A 19264-nucleotide genomic window follows, 5' to 3' on the forward strand; every position below is an offset into this window, starting at 1 on the left:
TTCACAGATGAAAGCAGGTTCACACTGAGCACATGTGACAGACGTGACAGAGTCTGGAGACGCCGTGGAGAATGTTCTGCTGCCTGCAACATCCTCCAGCATGAACGGTTTTGGTGGTGGGTCAGTCATGGTGTGGGGTGGCATTTCTTTGGGGGGCCGCACAGCTCTCCATGTGCTCGCCAGAGGTAGCCTGACTGCCATTAGGTACCGAGATGAGATCCTCAGACCCCTTGTGAGACCACATGCTGGTGCGGTTGGCCCTGGGTTCTTCCTAATTCAAGACAATGCTAGACCTCATGTGGCTGGAGTGTGTCAGCTGTTCCTGCAAGAGGAAGGCATTGATGCTATGGACCGCCCGTTCCACAGACCTGAATCCAATTGAGCACATCTGGGACATCATGTCTCGCTCCATCCACCAACGCCACGTTGCACCACAGACTGTCCAGGAGTTGTCGGATGCTTTAGTCCAGGTCTGGGAGGAGATCCCTCAGGAGACCATCCGCCACCTCATCAGGAGCATGCCCAGGCATTTCAGGGAGGTCATACAGGCACGTGGAGGCCACACACACTACTGAGCCTCATTTTGACTTGTTTTAAGGACATTACATCAAAGTTGGATCAGCCTGTAGTGTGGTTTTCCACTTTAATTTTGAGGGTGACTCCAAACCCAGACCTCCATGGGTTGATAAATACACACATACACACACACATACATGCATACACATACATATCCTTTAAAAAATATATAGATATTCCCCTTTATTACTTTCCAACCCCACCACCCTTTCCCCACTTGGAGTAAACTAGTGAACAACAACGCCTAGGCCTCTACTTCCAACCCATACCCACTATCTACATTTTAAGGACACAGTCAATTTTACAGTAATTACATTTTGTTTGTTCTTTCTCCTGAACTTCTTCTACTCTAAACCTCTCCGATCATTTTCATGATGTTCATCCGGTTTGCTTCTATATGCCATATCTTTCTAACTGTGCTTCTTCACAAAAGCTCCCAACCTACAACCCATACACTTATTATGGACACAGCGTGCCTACATTATTAGTTATCTTGTTATTGTTTGTTGTTAGTTGTTATTAGTCCCATACTTCAATTCCATTCAACACCTCCCATCTATCTTTTAACACCATCCATATAGGACTTCTATTTGCCATATATATTTCAACTGTACTGTGATGTCTTACAAAAGTTCTGAACCTTTCTATTCTCATTGTTTCTACAGATTGTGAATTGAAAATAAAAAATGTTGCTAATAGTATTATTATGTTATTGATCGATTTACTATGATTTTTCAGATCACCCAGTAGTGCTATCTGCAGGGTTAGCTCCAGGTAATTATTGCAATCCTTTAGCCATTCCTGGACCTGTGTCCAAAAACAAGCTACAAATGGACAGTACCAAAACAAATTATGTAATGATTCTGTCTCTTCGCAGCAAAATCTGCAGAGCTGGGAAGATTGTATCCCCCATATAAATAACATTCTACTGGTAGCAAGAATTTTATATAATAATTGAAATTGAAAGATTCTAAGTTTTGAATCCGGTGTCGTTTTGCGTATCAGTACATAAACACTATGCCATGGGATCGGTACGTCAAAAGTCTCTTCCCAACTATTTTGCAATCTATATGGGACGGCTGTCAATCCTTTGGTCCTTAAATGAAACTGAAATACCTTTTTATTTATCACAGTTTTCCTTAACCAATTATGGTCTTTAATGCAAGGCCGACAGACAAGTTCCTTACTTTCTACTCCTTCCACTTTCCTCTTCCATTTTTGCGGTAAGGCTGCAATTATTTGGTTGTAATTTTGGGTAGAGCAGACATTTCATATATTTTTGTTAGCTGCATGTGCGACATAACTCCACCAGTCCTACCGATGATATCATCTACGAAGATTATACCTTTTCTAAACATTTTGTCAATTAGTATATTTGAGATTAACCACAATATTTGTTGCATTATTTGTTCTGTCGTTTCTGGAGGATTAAATTGAAATTGCAACCAACTTTCCATGGCTTGTTTTAGAAATTGTGATATCTGGGAGATTATTTCCTTTTCAAATAACTGAAAGTGAGTGGTTGTAATCTGAATAAAGGGGAAAAGGCCATTCTTGAACATTGGGTGAGACAATTTTACTAATTTGCAAGAGAACCAGTTCGGATTTAAGTATAACTTTTGTATGACTGAAGCTTTTAGTGATAGGTCTAATGCTTTAATATTTAACAATTTCTGTCCTCCGAATTCATATTCACTATATAAATAGGCCCGTTTAATTTTGTCTGGCTTGCCGTTCCAAATAAAATGGAATATTTTTTTCTCATATAATTTAAAAAACGCTAGGCGTAGGCAAGACCCTAAGCAAATAGGTAAACTGGGATAATACTAAAGAGTTAATCAGGGTGATTTTCCCACAAATTGACAGGCACCCACCTTTCCATGGTAGCAAGATCTTATCTATTTTGCTAACTTTCTATTATAATTTATTGAAGTGAGATCATTTATTTCCTTTGGGATATGTATTCCGAGTATATCCACATCACCATCAGACCATTTTATTGGTAAACTACATGGCAATGTAAAAATTGTATTATTTATTGATCCAATACGTAATATAGTACATTTGTCATAATTTGGTTGTAATCCAGAGTGGTTAGAAAATGTATCTAGATCCTCTATGAGGCTGTGGAGTGATTCTAGTTGTGGATTTAAAAGAAAACATGAATCATCAGCGTACAAAGAGTTCAATCTTGGTTTCATCAGACCAGAGAATCTTGTTTCTCATGGTCTGAGAGTCATTTCGGTGCCTTTTGGCAAACTCCAAGTGGGCTGTGATGTGCCTTTTACTGAGGAGTGGCTTCCTTCTGGCCACTCTACCATAAAGGCCTTATTGACCATTAAACGCTTAGGTTTACCTCCACTTTACTCATATCCTTCCATATCCTTGTCTGTACATAATGCCCTGAATCTTTTCTATAACACCCGGAAATCTGCCCCCTTTATTCTATGTACCCAACGCACTAGAAGACCAGTTCTTAAAGCCTTTAGCCGTATCCTTATTCTAGTCCTCCTCTGTTCCTCTGGTGATGTAGAGGCTAACCCAGGCCCTGTAGCCCCCAGTATCACTCCTACTCCCCAGGAGCTATCATTTGTTGACTTCTGTAATCGCAAAAGTCTTGGTTTCTTGCACATAAATATCAGAAGTCTACTTCCTAAGTTTGAGTTATTCACTGCGTTAGCACACTCTGCCAACCCTGATGTTCTAGCAGTGTCTGAATCCTGGCTCAGGAAGGCCACCAAAAATTCTGAAATTTCCATCCCCAACTATAACATTTTCCGTCTAGATAGAACTGCCAAAGGGGGTGGAGTTGCAATCTACTGTAGAGATAGCCTGCAGAGCTCTATCATACTATCCAGGTCTGTGCCCAAACAGTTTGAGCTTCTACTTCTAAAAATCCACCTTTCCAGAAATAAGTCTCTCACTGTTGCCGCTTGCTACAGACCCCCCTCAGCCCCCAGCTGTGCCCTGGACACCATATGTGAATTGATTGCCCCCATTTATCCTCTGAGTTTGTACTGCTTGGTGACCTAAATTGGGATATGCTTAATACCCCAGCCATCCTACAATCCAAGCTAGATGCCCTCAACCTCACGCAAATTATCAACGAACCTACCAGGTACAACCCTAAATCCTTAAACATGGGTACCCTCATAGATATCATCCTGACTAACATACCCTCTAAATACACCTCAGCTGTCTTCAACCAGGATCTCAGCGATCACTGCCTTATTGCCTGCGTCCGTAACGGGTCCGCGGTCAAACAACCACCCCTCATCACTGTCAAACGCTCCCTAAAACACTTTAGCGAGGAGGCCTTCCTAATTGACCTGGCCCAGGTATCCTGGATGGATATAGATCTCATTCCGTCAGTAGAGGATGCCTGGTTGTTCCTTAAAAGTAATTTCCTCTCAATCTTAAATAAACATGCCCCATTCAAAAAATACAGAACTAAGAACCGATATAGCCCCTGGTTCTCCTCAGACTTGACTGCCCTTGACCAGCACAAAAACATCCTGTGGCATACAGCATTAGCATCAAAAAGCCCCCGCGATATGCAACTTTTCAGGGAAGTTAGGAACCAATATACACAAGCAGTCAGGAAAGCAAAGGCTAACTTTTTCAAACAGAAATTTGCATCCTGTAGCACTAACTCCAAAAAGTTTTGGGACACTGTAAAGTCCATGGAGAATAAGAGCACTTCCTCCCAGCTGCCCACTGCACTGAGGCTAGGAAACACTATCTCCACCCGATAAATCTACAATAATCGAGAATTTCAACAAGCATTTTGCTACAGCTGGCCATGCTTTCCATCTGGCTACCACTAACCCGGCCACCAACTCTGCACCCTCTGCTGCAACTTGCCCATGCCCCCCCGCTTCTCCTTCACACAAATTCAGACAGCTGATGTTTTGAAAGCGCTGCAAAATCTGGACCCCTACAAATCAGCTGGGCTAGACAATCTGGACCCTTTCTTCCTAAAACTAGCCGCCGAAATTGTCGCAACCCCTATTACTAGTCTGTTCAACCTCTCTTTCATAACGTCTGAGATCCCCAGAGATTGGAAAGCTGCCGCGGTCATCCCCCTCTTCAAAGGGGGTGACACTCTAGATCCAAACTGCTACAGACCTATATCCATCCTGCCCTGCCTTTCGAAAGTATTCGAAAGCCAAGTTAATAAACAGATCATCGACCATTTCGAATACCACCGTACCTTCTCCGCTATGCAATCCGGTTTCGAGCTGGTCACGGGTGCACTTCAGCCACGCTCAAGGTCCTAAACGATATTATAACCGCGATTGATAATAGACAGTACTGTGCAGCCGTCTTCATCGACCTGGCCAAGGCTTTCGACTCTGTCAACCACCGCATTCTTATTGGCAGACTAAATAGCCTTGGTTTCTCAAATGACTGCCTCGCCTGGTTCACCAACTACTTCTCAGATAGAGTTCAGTGTGTCAAATCGGAGGGCCTGTTGTCTGGACCTATGGCAGTCTCTATGGGGGTGCCACAGTGTTCAATTCTTGGGCCGACACTTTTCTCCGTGTATATCAATGATGTCGCTCTTGCTGCTGGTGACTCTCAGATCCACCTCTACGCAGAAGACACCATTTTGTATACATCTGGCCCTTCATTGGACACTGTGTTAACAAACCTCCAAACGAGCTTCAATGCCATACAACAATCCTTCAGTAGCCTTCAACTGCTCTTAAACACTAGTAAAACTAAATGCATGCTTTTCAATCGAACGCTGCTAGCACCCGCCCACCCGACTAGAATCACCACTCTCGACGGGTCTGACCTAGAGTATGTGGACAACTACAAATATCTAGGTGTCTGGTTAGACTGTAAACTCAACTTCCAGACTCACATAAAGAATCTCCAATCCAAAGTTAAATCTAGAATCGGCTTCCTATTTCGCAACAAAGCCTCCTTCACTCATGCTGCCAAACATGCCCTCGTAAAACTGACTATCCTACCGATCCTTGACTTCGGCGATGTCATTTATAAAATAGCCTCCAACACTCTACTCAGCAAATTGGATGTAGTCTATCACAGTGCCATCCGTTTTGTCTCCAAAGCCCCATACACTACCCACCACTGTGACCTGTACGCTCTTGTTGGCTGGTCCTCACTACATGTTCGTCGTCAAACCCACTGGCTCCAGGCCATCTATAAATCACTGCTAGGCAAATCCCGCCTTATCTTAGCTCATTGGTCACCATAGCAGCACCCACCCGTAGTCTGCGCTCCAGCAGGTATATCTCACTGGTCATTCCCAAAGCCAACACCTCCTTTGGCCGCCATTCCTTCCAGTTCTCTGCTGCCAATGACTGGAACGAATTGCAAAAATCTCTGAAGCTGGAGACTCTTATCTCCCTCAATAACTTTAAGCATCAGTTGTCAGAGCACCTTACCAATCACTGCACCTGTACACAGCCCATCTGAAATTAGCCCACCCAACTACCTCATCCCTATATTGTTATTTAATTTGCTCTTTTGCACCCCAGTATTTCTATTTGCACATAATCTCTTGCACATCTAGCATTCCAGTGTTAATACTATTGTAATTATTCTGCACTATAGCCTATTTATTGCCTTACCTCCATAACTTGCTACATTTGCACACACTGTATATACATTTTCTGTTGTATTTCTGACTTTATGTTTTTTTTTTACCCCATATGTAACTCTGTGTTGTTTTTGTTGCACTACTTTGCTTTGTCTTGGCCAGGTCGCAGTTGTAAATGAGAACCTGTTCTCAACTGGCTTACCTGGTTAAATAAAGGTGAAATAAAAAAAATAAAAAATAAAAATTGGAGGAGTGCTGCAGAGATGGTTGTCCTTCTGAAAGGTTCTCCTATCTTCACAGAGGAACTTTGGAACTCTGTCAGAGTTCCAATTCGGTTCTTGGTCACCTCCCCCGATTGCTCAGTTTGGCCGGTCGGCCAGCTCTAGGAAGAGTCTTGGTGGTTCCAAACTTCTTCCATTTAAGAATGATGGAGGCCACTGCGTTCTTGGGGACATTCAATGCTGCAGACATTTTTTTGTACCCTTCCCAAGATCTGTGCCTCCACACAATCCTGTCTCTGAGCTCTACGGACAATTCCTTCGACCTCATGGCTTGGTTTTTGCTCTAATATGCACTGTCAACTGTGGTACCTTATATAGACAGGTGTGTGCTTTTCCTAATCATGTCCAATCAATTGAATTTACCACAGGTGGACTCCAATCAAGTTGTAGAAACATCTCAAGGATGATCAATGGAAACAGGATGCACACCTGAGCTCAATTTTGAGTCTCATAGCAAAGGGTCTGAATACTTACAGTATCAGTCAAAAGTTTGGACACACCTACTCATTCAAGTTATTTTTTCATTTTTACATCAAAACTATTAAATAACACATATGGAATCATATAGTAACCAAAAAAGTCTTAAACAAATCAAAATATTTGAGATTTGAGATTCTTCATAATAGCCACCCTTTGCCTTGATGACAGCTTTGCACACTCTTGGCATTCTCTCAACCAGGTTCATGAGGAATGCTTTTCCAACAGTCTTGAAGGAGTTCCCACATATGCTGAGCACTTGTTGGCTACTTTTCATTCACTCACTCATCCCAAACCATCTCAATAGCGTTTAGGTCGGGTGATTGTGGAGGCCAGGATATCTTATGCAGCACTCCATTACTCTCCTTGGTCAAATAGTCCTTACACAGCCTGGAGGTGTGTTGGGTTATTGTCCAGTTGAAAAACAAATGATAGTCCCACTAAGCGCAAACCAGATGGGATGGTGTATCGCTGCAGAATGCTGTGGTAGCCATGCTGGTTAAGTGTGCCTTGAATTCTAAATAAATCACAGACAGTGTCAACAGCAAAGTACCCCCACACCATCACACCTCCTCCTCCATTCTTCATGGTGGGAACCACACATGCGGAGATCATTCGTTCACCTACTCAGCGGCACACAAAGACACAGCGGTTGGAACCAAAAATCTCAAATTTGGACTCATCAGACCAGAGGACCGATCTAATGTCCATTGCTTGTGTTTCTTGGCCCAAGCAAGTCTCTTCTTATTATTGGTGTCCTTTAGTAGTGGATTCTTTGAAGCAATTCGACCACGAAGGCCTGATTCACACAGTCTCCTCTGAACAGTTGATGTTGAGATGTGTCTGTTACTTGAACTCTGTGAAGCATTTATTTGGGCTGCAATCTGAGGTGCAGTTAACTCTAATGAACTTATCCTCCTCCGCAGCAGAGGTAACTCTGGGTCTTCCTTTCCTGTGGCGGTCCTCATGAGAGCCAGTTCATCATAGCGCCTGATTTTGTGCCTGTTTTTGCGACTGCACTTGAAGAAACTTTCAAAGTTCTTGACATTTTCTTGACTGACCTTAATTTCTTAAAGTAATGATGGACTGTTGTTTCTCTATGCTTATTTGAGCTGTTCTTGCCATAATATGAACTTGGTATTTTACCAAATAGGGCTATCTTCTGTATACCACCCCTACCTTGTCACAACACAACTGATTGGCTAAAGCGCATTAAGAAGGAAAGAAATTCCACAAATTAACTTTTAAAAAGACACACCTGTTAATTGAAATGCATTCCAGGTGACTACCTCATGAAGCTGGTTAAGAGAATACCAAGAGTGTGGAAAGCTGTCATCAAGGCAATGGGTGGCTTCTTTGAAGAATCTCAAATATAAAATTTATTTTGATTTGTTTAACACTTTTTTTTGGTTACTACATGATTCCATATGTGTTATTTCATAGTGTTGATGTCTTCACTATTATTCTACAATGTAGAACATAGTAAAATAAAGAAAAACCCTTGAATGAGTTGGTGTGTCCAAACTTTTGCCTGTACCGTATGTAAATAAGATATTTCTGTTTTCTAATTTTAATACATTTGCTAAAATTTCTAAAAACCAGTTTTTGCTTTGCCATTATGGGGTATTGTGTGTAGATTGATGAGGATTTGTATTTATTTAATCCATTTTAGAATAAGGCTGTAACTTAACCAAATGTGGAAAAAGTCAAGGGGTCTGAATACTTTCCGAATGCACTGTAAGTGCCCATTTTGTAAAGCATTTTAATTGGGGTTTATGATATGCCCAGCCTTGGTTCGAATTATGATGTTTTGCAACATGCTGTAACGGGACTGATAACTGTAACATTGTAGTGAAGTAGCATTAACGTTAGTTTTAACGTGCATTATAGTCATTCATGTTATCAGTTATTTATGCTTACTAAATATTGTTGGGTCGAGTTGTCTGTCGTCATCATAGGCATTAAGGAGAACGGCAAACTGCTGGGGAATCATCGTGCATATTTTCTGGGAGAGAGGATTCATTCCCTTGGACGGAGGCCCCCTCCGGTCTGAATTAGCCCCCACCTCTCCTCTGCCGCATCCTTTTTGGCTTTCGCTTTTACGTTTTTCCAGCATGCCTTCATCTGGCAAATCCATTAAATCTGTCACATAAAAAGGCCCAGGTGTCTTCCTTCTTTTTGACAGTCATGTTGTCTGTCTTTTTATCCTCCAGTACGTTACTAAATTCCTCCATCAGCTCCGACAAATATATTTTTTTCATAAGCGGAGAAATGTGAACACCTTTGACGTGCCATGATCAGGTGGCTAGCGAACAAATAATAAATGGCTAAATAAGGTTAAGTAATGACAATTATAAATGATCTTATACTAGCTAGCTTGGTTTATAAACTAGCTAGCTAGCTAGCTAACGTTAGCTAACAAACAAGTTGTCTGTCTAGTACTGGCAAATAACAGATTTTATTTGAAATTAGCCAATCCATGAGAACCTTTCAGGAGGGAGTTACACAAGTGCTACATTGTTATTATTTTATCAAGGAACAGCAACTTTGTTTCCTAATTTCTCAAGTAGGCTAGCTACTTTGTTTCAACTCGTGAAATACCTCATATATTGGTGTAACATGTCACTAATCATAGTTTAAAACTGTTAATCATAGATTAACTGATCCAGAGAAATAATTAACTTCTCTGATTAATTATAAACCTAGATTTACGAAACCTAGATTAGCTTTAATCCTAGATTATTTTAAACCATGTTAGTGCAACCCACCCCAAGTCTTGGAGAGGTTCATGGCTTGAGCAGAGAGAGCTGGTCAGAGGATGGTAGATGATGGTGATGGAGTCTGCTGATGATCTTGTAGAGGGCAAGTCTGGGAACCAGCCTGACTTTTATAGCCACTGGACCTCCTCTTTCACTGTGTAGCACCAACTTGGGTGATGCCCCAGCAGCTCTGGAAGCCAGAAAGCTCACCACACAAAGTTCAGAATAGTTGCCAGTCGTCCTCACTACGAGCCCTCTGACTCAGCACTGCTGTAATCCTCTATCTCCCATTCCTCTCACGCTTCAGGCGACTCCTCAAATGATGTTCTCAGAAGATCAGGAATTGGCAGCCAGGTGAAACAAAAAAGATGGTACTGTGCCCAAATGCATTTTTCAAATAAAAAACTAGTTATCCAACTCTCCCACACTAACTTGACCAAATTGAAAACAGCAATCCTTCTCTTTCATTATTAGATCTTTTAAACAAAAATATAATGGTTCACTGTTCAATGTTGTCATTTCACTTCTGAGTTTTTCCACTTTACTAGTGAAATAGTCATTGAAATGATTGGCAATATTGAAACGTTTTGTTTTAAAAGGCCCAACTTCAATGAACGATGGATATTAATTGAGTTTTCTGCCCATGATATCATTTAAGGTACAACAAAGTATTTTTCGATTGTGTTTTATATCATTTATCTTTGTTTGGTAATATAATTTATTCCTCTTTTTGTTAAGTTTAGTCACATAATTTCTCAGTTTACAGTATGTCAACCAATAAGCTGAGCAGCCTGACTTGTTTGCCACCTCTTTTGCATATTTGCTTTGAACCATGACATTTTTCAATTCATCATCAATCCAGGGGGCTATAACAGTTCTCACAGTTAATTTCTTAACAGATGCATACTTGTCAACAATTGGCATGAATCATTTTACAAATACTTCCAGTGCTGCTTCTAGATTCACTTCCTCATACACATCAGACCTTTTTGTATGATGTCTTATAAATTATATGATCAATACAAGTGGATGTCACATATCCAACACTACTGGTATTGGTTGAGTGATAACCTGGGTCATATTACAGGCATTAGCCACAGTTAGAAGCTTCCTCTTGAGGGGACAGCTAGTTGCTAACCAGTCAATGTTCAGGTCACCCAGAAAATAGACCTCTCTATTAACATCACACACACTATCAAGCATTGCACACATATTATCCAAATACTGACTCTTAGCACTTGGTTGCCTATATAGCACCCCAAAAGAAGAGGCTTTAGATAAGGCAGGTGAACTTGCAACCACAACACTTCAACAATATTTGACATGAGACCTCGGGAAAAACATGAACTTTCAACATTTAGCACTAATTTAAGATCGGTGAACGATTCTTGAATTGAATCAAAGCCAAGCTGAAGGTCATGAATGGCCTGCTGCACTGAGGTGGCGTGAGAATAAATAACTGTGTCATCTGCATAAAGATGTAAGCCCCAGTTTTTATTATTTCAGGGACTGACCAACATTATTCATGTAAATAGCGAACAGTAAAGGGCATAGTATTGAGCCTTGTGGGACTCCTTTGGTTATGTTAAGAACATTTGACTGAACTCCATCAGCAGATATACAGTATATTGACTTCTGTCGTGCAGGTAATTTTTTAACCAGCCGCATGCCGCTTGCTCTAGACCAAATTCGGATAGCCTCCATAGCAGGAGTTCATGATCAACTGTATCGAATGCTTTCGACAGATCAATATAAAGTGCAGCACAGTGCTGTTTCCTGTCTATTGCGTTAACTATGTAATTCATGACTAGAGAAGCAGCCGAGATGGTGCTGTGTCCTGGCCTAAAGCCTGACTGGTGAGCATTCAGAACACATTTTCGATTGAAAAAGGACCACAGCTGAAAATGTACAACATTTTCTAATATTTTCGCTAGACATTAAAGTTTTTAAATTGGGCGATAATTATTAAGATCGCAGGGATCACCACCTGTGTGGAGCGGGAGTGTTATCCGATGTTACATTATATGAATGTTATGTGATGTTAGCAAGTTATTGATTTCATTAACCTTATTTCTAAGGCAACATATATTAATATGGGCTATTCTGATCTTTTTCCTGGGTAGCTTATCAGAGACAGACATAATATGAAGAGAAAAAAAAAAGTAAAATAAAAACATTGTTTAGCTAATACATTGTTTAGCTAAATCTGGCACTTGTGAGTGTCAGCTGGTGTGTGTGTGTGTGTGTGTGTGTGTGTGTGTGTGTGTGTGTGTGTGTGTGTGTGTGTGTGTGTGTGTGTGATGTTGGGCTGAAGCTACTGACCCTGAAGCTTGGCTCTCTCACTCCTCCCAGTCTTTTGGGAGGGAGGGTGGACAATGTGCTTGTCGTAGCGAATGTAAGCAATGTTCCCACGCTGGCAGCTTTCATAGCTGGGATAAGTTATTTATTCCTCTCGCGCACAGCTTCTGAGAAGTCCTCGTTGAGGAAGATGTTGGTTCCTCTCAAATTCTTGGCTCTCTCCAGAACAGCCATCTTATGCTTGAACCTTAGGAACTTTGACCTCTCTGGTCAGATCATCCATTATTTTGTTAGTTGAGTCCACCAGTATTTGGACAAAGCTCTTGAAGCTATTTTCCTTTTGCTGTAACAATTTCTTGTACACATATTTTTGTTGATTTAAAACATCACGTACCTGTGGTAGCGAAACACTGTCCTCTCCATTACTCCAATCTTCTTTACCTTTGAGTGGCATGATGGTAGAAATATGGGCTAATGCTGGTACTCCACGCAATTCCAGCCAGCACAGCTATCAGGGCCAATGGAAACAGCAACAAACAGCAGGGATTTAAACAGCCACAAGCCCGGGACTATCTGCGGTCCCAGCCACATGGGCTAACTGCGTCTTGGGCTGTATTCAAACTGTCAAGGAAACCTGGCTAGCTTGATCGCTTGCAGCTAGGCTAGCTGCTTTGCAAAGCAGCAGCTCTTCAGACTTTATGATTTGGTAGTATCCTGGGACAGATGGTAGCAGTTTCAGCAACTGAGGCTAACCGTGTTGCGGGATCCAAATGAAACAGGTAGGCTACTAAACATTATTTTTTGGTAGCAATGGTCTGGTAGCAATGGTCTGTAAAATGAAGTGGTTTCTATTTCCAGGTAGATACAACGTAGGTACATGTGAAGGATCACCACATTGGATGACGCCATTCCATGAAGACAACAGCAAATCTGTCTGTAATCTTAAAACCTGTTGTTACATGGTACCACCTTCACACTTACAGGGTAGATATAAGGTAAGGGGACTCTTTTCACGCCACTTTAATACAAAGTGATTTTCGTAGCAGGTTAGGAGAGCATTTCCGCTAACCCTAACCCTTTTCCTAACCTCAACATCAGTCTCCTAACCTGCTATGATAATTATCCTAACCTGCTGCGTAATTTCTCCTAACCTGCTACGAAAAAGTCACTTCGGTATCGAAGTGGCGTAAGAAAACTGTTTCTCACGAGATAAGAGGGCTGTAAAATGAAGCTGTTGCTAAAACCATGTAAATATCAGATACTTTCATGTTTACCCCAGTACAATAGTACAACCATTTTGAAAAAGCAATGACACAAAAGGGCATTATTTTGTGCATCTCAGATATTTAAGCCAAAGCTTTCCTTTAACTACTGGTAGCCTTTCATCTAGATGAGCACCAATATCCTTCAGTCAGGCCTGTAGAGAGAAAGTATCAATACAATTATTATTACCATTCTTAATATAGGCTTAAATGATAACTAGTCTACATGTCAAAGTATGTAGGCCCATTGCTGTTCATGCAGACTTAATTTTACAAAATAATGTAGATCATTTTAGCTTAACCTTTCACACCCAGGCAAAAGTCCTTTATTTCCACTTCAGAAAATAGGCGTGTTTCAATAGAAAATAAAGATCTAATTCATAATTATTCTCTCAATGTGCAATTAATTTTCCTTGTTGTAATGCTGGCAATATTACACTAATCAGGCAGCATTGCACTGAGAGCTCCGCCACTTCGCACACAGGAATTGCACGCACGTGCTAGCAGAGATGTAGCCTATCTTGTGGCATAGCATAGTTACATATTGCCAAAAAATATGCCTTTTATTTATCTAGCTACAAAGCCATACTTCCATAATCACATATCAAACAAATATCTGAAATGTGTAAAAAACTTTATTGCAACTGTCTTTTTACAGGGCTTGGGTTAGTTAACTAGCTAGCTAGCTATCTTGTCTATTGCACTAGCTAGCTAACGTTAGCTGACTAACCTGCTGATATGGCGCCTTGCAGAAGGCACATTGTTCAAACCTGCTAAGATGGCACCTGCAGGAAGTGCTTTGTTACACAGTTTGGATAGGGATAGGGATCTTAACAATGCAGAAATTCTCCAAAAACAATACAACACACAAACAATGGTCAAACATTCCAACCCGTAGCTATATAGCCAAGTTAAAAAAAATAATCACCGTGTGAAACCTCAGCCAAGGAGGCAGCGTGTACTCCAGTGTTGTAACATTGGCTTGTTGTGTGTGTAAAACTGAATCCTTTGAAGAAAGTCCAGTCAGCTTCTTACAACGTCGCGCTCACTCGCAGAGCTTGGCTTACCTGCATTTACAGTAATTTCCAGCTTTCATTCATTTAAAATATATACTGATATAATGGCCATTGCTTCGCATCATTACAAGTCATGCTAGCTAGCTATCTCAACGGTACCATCCCGATGTAGGGTGAAGGGAAAGAGGGATGAATGAGAGAGAGACCCCCCCCGCCATTACCATCCACCCCGCTGATTGAGATGTACCCCACACAGACACACAACCCTCCTCCTTGACTCCACTGGGGGTATCCTTCCACCCCAGATGCACCTCCAGGGCGCGCCAGCCTGTGTCAAGAACCCGCTGGGAGGACGGCGTGTGGGGACGCCAGAACTTGACGTGTCGCTGGCCAAGGTCTAAAGGACTTGGAGGGAGGGAGGTGGTGAGAGGGGGGTTTCGTTTTGTGCCAGGGAAGCAGAGGATGCCAGGATACGGGCAGAGGGAAGAGGCATGGAGGCATGGCATTCTCTTCTCTGTCTCTCTCTGTCTTTCTTTTCGTTTTGAATTGTGATGAACACAAAGATGGAAGGATGGAGGGACGTGGGCTTTTTTGTGCAGGGACGGCACCCGTAGTGATGACCCGATGCCCAGTGGCTCTGGTGTCTTCACTGCTAACCTTTGATGAAGGACATACACACACGCACTGGTAAAAGTCACACACACAGGCATTCAAGAACACACACACATACACACACACACACACACTGGTAAAAGTCATAAACAATCTAGTGTTTCACCGCTGCCCTTTGATGACACACAGATATGCACACACACACACTCATATGCAAACACTCATGCACGCACACTGGTAACAATCACGCACGCACAAACACACACATGTCCCCCATCCCCACAGCAGGATGCAGCCAACACCATACTTCACCGTAGCGATGGTGCCAGGTTTCCTCCAGACGTGAAGCTTGGCATTCAGGCCAAAGAGTTCAACCCTTGTTTCATCAGACCAGAGAATCTTGTTTCTCATGGTCTGAGAGTCTTTAGGTGCCTTTTGGCAAACTCCAAGTGGGCTGTGATGTGCCTTTTACTGAGTAATGGCTTCCATCTGGCCACTCTACCATAAAGGCCTGATTGGTGGAGTGCTGCAGAGATTGTTCTCCCACCTCCACAGAGGTACTCTGGAGCTCTATCAGAGTGACAATCAAGTTCTTGGTCACCTCCCTGACCAAGTCCCTTCTCCCCGGATTGCTCAATTTGGCCGGGCAGACAGCTCTAGGAAGAGTCTTGGTGGTTCCAAAGTTCTTCCATTTAAGAATGATGGAGGCCACTGTGTTTTTGGGGACCTTCAACGCTGCAGAAATGTTTTGGTACCCTGTGCCTCGACACAATCCTCTCGGAGCTCTACGGACAATTCCTTCGGCCTCATGGCTTGGTTTTTGCTCTGACATGCACTGTCAACTGTGTGACCTTATATAGAAAGGTGTGTAAATTTCCAAATCATGTCCTATCAATTGAATTTACCACAGGTGTATTCCAACCAAGTTGTAAAAACATCTCAAGGATGATCAATGGAAATAGGATGCACCTGAGCTCAATTTCAAGTCTCATAGTAAAGGGTCTGAATACTTTTTCAAAAAACGTGTTTCGCTTTGTCATTATGGGGTATTGTGTGTAGATTGATGAGGAAAATATTATATGTAATCAATTTTAGAATAAGGCTGTAACGTAATTTTTTGGGGAAAAAGTCAAAGTGTCTGAATACTTTCCGAATGCACTGTATGTACTCCTCAACTCTGATCAAACAAACCACCAGCAGAGCAGAGATTGTTCATCATCTCACTCCTCTCTTTCTATCCCTTTCTTTTCATTTTTGTGTTTGAATCACCACTCGCAATCAGCATTATTCATAAACCCACAATTTACAGTGTCATAGATGGCGGGTTTGAACAGATAAAGGGTGGATGAGAGAGAGAGAGAAAGAAAATAAGTGTATGAGGGGCTAAATTATCCACAATCTATCCACAATCTATCCGTTTTTAACATTACAATTATTCAAGTGGAACTTTTAAAGAGGCATCCGCTCTCCCAGGTAGGAAACATTATACCTGCACCCAGATCTAGAGTGACACATGGCGAGATCAAAGGAGGGGGAAAGAGAGGCAGACAATCCTGTTAAAACAAATAATTGGCCAGCGTTGGGTTTATGATATGGCTGTTAATGGGCACCGTTTTCACTGCGGCACAATGTGTGTGTTTGTGTCTGTGTCCATGTGTATTTGTGTGTGGGGGGGGGTGTATTTGTGTTTGTGTGTGCATGCGTGCATGCGTGTGTTTGGAACAAGGTGGAACTAGACAGGCTTCATCAGGATCTACGCTTCAGGGCTACAGTCGCAAATGCTTCTGGGGGACAGGTAGACGTCCATAAAGAAAGAAAGAGAAGATAAAAATTCAACTAGTGTTAGGTTTAAAGTCCGATTTTATGACTTTGTGGCTGTGCCAGCTAGTTACCACTCTGCAGAGCTGCCTCCAGTACATGAGTCATCTCAATAAATGCCAACCTTCCAGAAATAGGGGAAGGGAGAGAGAGAATGAGCGTGAGCGAGAGAGAAGATAGAGAGAAAGAAAGAGAGAATAGAGATGGAGAGAGAGGCAGAGAATGAGAAAGAGAAGGAGAGGTAGAGAGAGGGGGGGAAGGAGTGAGATAGAGGTGGGGAAGAGGGAAGAAGCGGGAGAGAGAGAGGGAAAAAGGGGAGGGAGGTAGGGAGTCTGTTCTAATCTTTCGGTGGTGGCCTGGCAGCCTGGCAGCCTCTCAAACCAATAAGACCTAAATTATCCCTCACCTCTCTGGCAGCTCACTGCAACATCAGCGGGGCACAAGTTAATACTATTGTAACACACACTCACTTGCCAGATTAGGATCTGAGTGACGCGCAGTGAGGGCACAGACAGAGAGACGGACAGACGGACAGACGGACAGACGGACAGACAGACAGACAGACAGAGGAAGCAAAGGGACAGGGGACAGGGGAACAGTATAAAATTAAATAAATAAACCGACTAAAGTGTCTCTTGTGTAGTCAAGGTGGGGGAGATTAAATTTTTCCACCTCTCTCTCTCTCTCTCTCTCTCTCTCTCTCTCCCTGTCTCTCTGTCTCTGTCTTGCTCTTTCTCTCTCTCTATCTCTCTCTCTCTCTGGTTATCACAGAACCAAGTGACGTGGTGTACAAATCAGAGAGAGAGAACAGAAAGGGACCTGGTGCTGAGGGTTTCGCAAGTCTTTCGTGCAGAGTGAAGTTACCCCTAGACGCTGATGTTGGTTCAGTTTTTCATTTTCCCCACTAATGGTTAAGGTTAGGATTGGGGGATCTGTATCTAGCATCAGTCAGTCAGACACTGATTTACCTCTTTCACATATGATTTACGGTATGTTGCCTGTAAAAACAATTGGGCAGTGTTTATATGATCCAGTTTTAAACAGCCCCATTTTAACCTCTTTCTTGTCAGAATTCGCCTTTTTATATAGAGACATTCAACTTTGACCCTGTTGTTGCGACTGTTGTCATGGTAACCTGACGGGACAGGATGCAGCATTGATCAAATTCTAAATTCCACCGATAGAACAGAATACACAGCTTTCATTTCTTCACATTCAACAATAAGTTAGCAGTTCGTATTTTTTTTATAATTACCTTGTAACGTGTAAATGTTCCTGTTATGTTGAATAAAAAGTTGGCTACAGTTAAACTCAAAATTTCTTGCAATTATATAGCTGGCTAGCCAGCTAGATAGCTAGCTAGTTAGCTAGCAACAAACCAAAATATTGTCTAGAAAGTTGGCTTGCTAGATTGACATATCCTAAATACATTTTTAAACTGATGTTTTTTTTGGTGGAAAAAATTGAGCAGGTAAAGTTATGCTATTTAGACCAGGGTAACTCCAGCGTACATTTGGCCTTGTGTTTTAGGTTATTGTCCTGCTGAAAGGTGAATTCATCTCCCAGTGTCTGTTGGAAAGCAGACTGAACCATGTTTTCCTCTAGGATTTTGCCTGTGCTTAGCTCAATACAGTTAATTTTTTTTTATCATGAAAAACATCCCTGTACTTAACGATTACAAGCATACACATAAAAACATAATTCCACTTTGACATTATGGGGTATTGTGTGCCGGCCAGTGACCAGAAATCTCAATTTAATCAATTTTAAATTCAGGCTGTAACACAACAAACGTGCAAAAAGGCAAGGGATGTGAATACTTTATGAAGGCACTGTATGATCATGGTGTGTGTGTGCATGTGTGCGTGCATGTGTTCTCTTTCTGTCAAGGTCATCTAACATCTAACTTGCATATCAAGACAAAATTACTGACATTTCTTCATGGCGAGAGAAGCGAGACCACTCAAATCCATCGCTCAAAATGAGTGATGGAGGAAGGGGCCATGAAAGGGTGATAAAGGGAGGGAGGGATAGTGGGAAGAAGGAATATGCAATAAGTACTTCAAAAGTCAGAAATAATATGGAGTCAGAAATGAATTGCCCACCACCCCCCCACCCTAAGCATTTATGTTGATCAGTGATCACATTCCTACTATAGAAACCTGTGTGGTTTTGTGTGTGTGTGTGTGTTTGTATGTGTGTGTGTGAGTGTGTGTGTGCTGTGTGAGAGTCTGTGTGTGTGTACGTGTACGTGTGTTTGTATCTGTGTACATACAAGCATGCATTTGTGTTTAGGCCTATGTATAACAGCTCTTGCTACCCTGTCACTCTTCGGCCTATATCTGCTTGAACTCACACACACACTCAGTCACATACTCCACAACCTTCCTCGCCCCTCTTGCATTTTGTAACATTCTAGATAAGATAACCTTCCTAGGTTACTTAACCGCCCCCCTCACCCCCCACTCCACAACTACCATCCCCCTCCCCATCATACAATGATTGTCATGCATAAAATTATTCAGAAGGGGGGTTGGGGGGGCTTCTACCCCACACACCCTACCCCCCTGGGTGGCAGCTCATTGACCCCCTT

This window comes from Coregonus clupeaformis, chromosome 33 (genome assembly GCF_020615455.1).
Source record: "Coregonus clupeaformis isolate EN_2021a chromosome 33, ASM2061545v1, whole genome shotgun sequence".
Lineage (NCBI taxonomy): Eukaryota > Metazoa > Chordata > Actinopteri > Salmoniformes > Salmonidae > Coregonus > Coregonus clupeaformis.